The following is a 2,500-nucleotide window of genomic DNA, read 5'->3' as shown; positions in this document are numbered from 1 at the left end:
CGATGGTGGTCGAGGCAACCGCCCGCACCAGGGCCGATAGTGTGCCGATGGTGCTCGAGGCAACCTGTCGCACCAGGGCCCAGCGTGTGCCGATGGTGATCGAGGCAACCTGCCGCACCAGGGCCCAGCGTGTGCCGATGGTGGTCGAGGCAAGCGCCCGCACCAGCGCCCAGCGTGTGCCGATGGTGCTCGAGGCAACCGACCGCACCAGGGCCCAGCGTGTGCCGATGGTGCTCGAGGCAACCTGCCGCACCAGGGCCCAGCGTGTGCCGATGGTGCTCGAGGCAAGCGCCCGCACCAGGGCCCAGCGTGTGCCGATGGTGGTCGAGGCAAGCGCCCGCACCAGGGCCCAGCGTGTGCCGATGGTGGTCGAGGCAACCGCCCGCACCAGGGCCCAGCGTGTGCCGATGGTGCTCGAGGCAACCTGCCGCACCAGGGCCGAGCGTGTGCCGATTGTGGTCGAGGCAAGCGCCCGCACCAGGGCCCAGCGTGTGCCGATGGTGGTCGAGGCAACCTGCCGCACCAGGGCCCAGCGTGTGCCGATGGTGCTCGAGGCAACCGACCGCACCAGGGCCGAGCGTGTGCCGATGGTGCTCGAGGCAAGCGCCCGCACCAGGGCCCAGCGTGTGCCGATGGTGCTCGAGGCAACCGACCGCACCAGGGCCGAGCGTGTGCCGATGGTGGTCGAGGCAAGCGCCCGCACCAGGGCCCAGCGTGTGCCGATGGTGGTCGAGGCAACCGACCGCACCAGGGCCCAGCGTGTGCCGATGGTGCTCGAGGCAAGCGCCCGCACCAGGGCCCAGCGTGTGCCGATGGTGCTCGAGGCAACCTGCCGCACCAGGGCCCAGCGTGTGCCGATGGTGCTCGAGGCAACCTGCCGCACCAGGGCCCAGCGTGTGCCGATGGTGGTCGAGGCAAGCGCCCGCACCAGGGCCCAGCGTGTGCCGATGGTGGTCGAGGCAACCGGCCGCACCAGGGCCCAGCGTGTGCCGATGGTGGTCGAGGCAACCTGCCGCACCAGGGCCCAGCGTGTGCCGATGGTGCTCGAGGCAACCGACCGCACCAGGGCCCAGCGTGTGCCGATGGTGGTCGAGGCAAGCGCCCGCACCAGGGCCCAGCGTGTGCCGATGGTGGTCGAGGCTGCCGATGGTGGTCGAGGCAACCTGCCGCACCAGGGCCCAACGTGTGCCGATGGTGCTCGAGGCAACCGACCGCACCAGGGCCGAGCGTGTGCCGATGGTGCTCGAGGCAAGCTGCCGCACCAGGGCCCAGCGTGTGCCGATGGTGGTCGAGGCAAGCGCCCGCACCAGGGCCCAGCGTGTGCCGATGGTGATCGAGGCAACCGACCGCACCAGGGCCCAACGTGTGCCGATGGTGCTCGAGGCAACCTGCCGCACCAGGGCCCAGCGTGTGCCGATGGTGCTCGAGGCAACCTGCCGCACCAGGGCCCAGCGTGTGCCGATGGTGGTCGAGGCAAGCGCCCGCACCAGGGCCCAGCGTGTGCCGATGGTGGTCGAGGCAACCGACCGCACCAGGGCCCAGCGTGTGCCGATGGTGCTCGAGGCAACCTGCCGCACCAGGGCCCAGCGTGTGCCGATGGTGGTCGAGGCAAGCGCCCGCACCAGGGCCCAGCGTGTGCCGATGGTGGTCGAGGCAAGCGCCCGCACCAGGGCCCAGCGTGTGCCGATGGTGGTCGAGGCAACCGCCCGCACCAGGGCCCAGCGTGTGCCGATGGTGGTCGAGGCAACCTGCCGCACCAGGGCCCAGCGTGTGCCGATGGTGCTCGAGGCAACCGACCGCACCAGGGCGGAGCGTGTGCCGATGGTGGTCGAGGCAAGCGCCCGCACCAGGGCCCAGCGTGTGCCGATGGTGGTCGAGGCTGCCGATGGTGGTCGAGGCAACCTGGCGCACCAGGGCCCAGCGTGTGCCGATGGTGCTCGAGGCAACCGACCGCACCAGGGCCGAGCGTGTGCCGATGGTGCTCGAGGCAAGCTGCCGCACCAGGGCCCAGCGTGTGCCGATGGTGGTCGAGGCAACCGCCCGCACCAGGGCCCAGCGTGTGCCGATGGTGATCGAGGCAACCGACCGCACCAGGGCCCAGCGTGTGCCGATGGTGCTCGAGGCAACCTGCCGCACCAGGGCCCAGCGTGTGCCGATGGTGGTCGAGGCAAGCGCCCGCACCAGGGCCCAGCGTGTGCCGATGGTGCTCGAGGCAACCGACCGCACCAGGGCCCAGCGTGTGCCGATGGTGCTCGAGGCAACCTGCCGCACCAGGGCCCAGCGTGTGCCGATGGTGGTCGAGGCAAGCGCCCGCACCAGGGCCCAGCGTGTGCCGATGGTGGTCGAGGCAAGCGCCCGCACCAGGGCCGAGCGTGTGCCGATGGTGGTCGAGGCAACCGACCGCACCAGGGCCGAGCGTGTGCCGATGGTGGTCGAGGCAAGCGCCCGCACCAGGGCCCAGCGTGTGCCGATGGTGGTCGAGGTAACCTGCCGCACCAGG

This window comes from Durio zibethinus, unplaced genomic scaffold (genome assembly GCF_047325235.1).
Source record: "Durio zibethinus cultivar Kanyao isolate XHJ-2024 unplaced genomic scaffold, ASM4732523v1 HiC_scaffold_3, whole genome shotgun sequence".
NCBI classification, from domain to species: domain Eukaryota; kingdom Viridiplantae; phylum Streptophyta; class Magnoliopsida; order Malvales; family Malvaceae; genus Durio; species Durio zibethinus.
The sequence above is the reverse complement of the archived record's forward strand: the minus strand, read 5'-3'. Positions refer to the sequence as shown.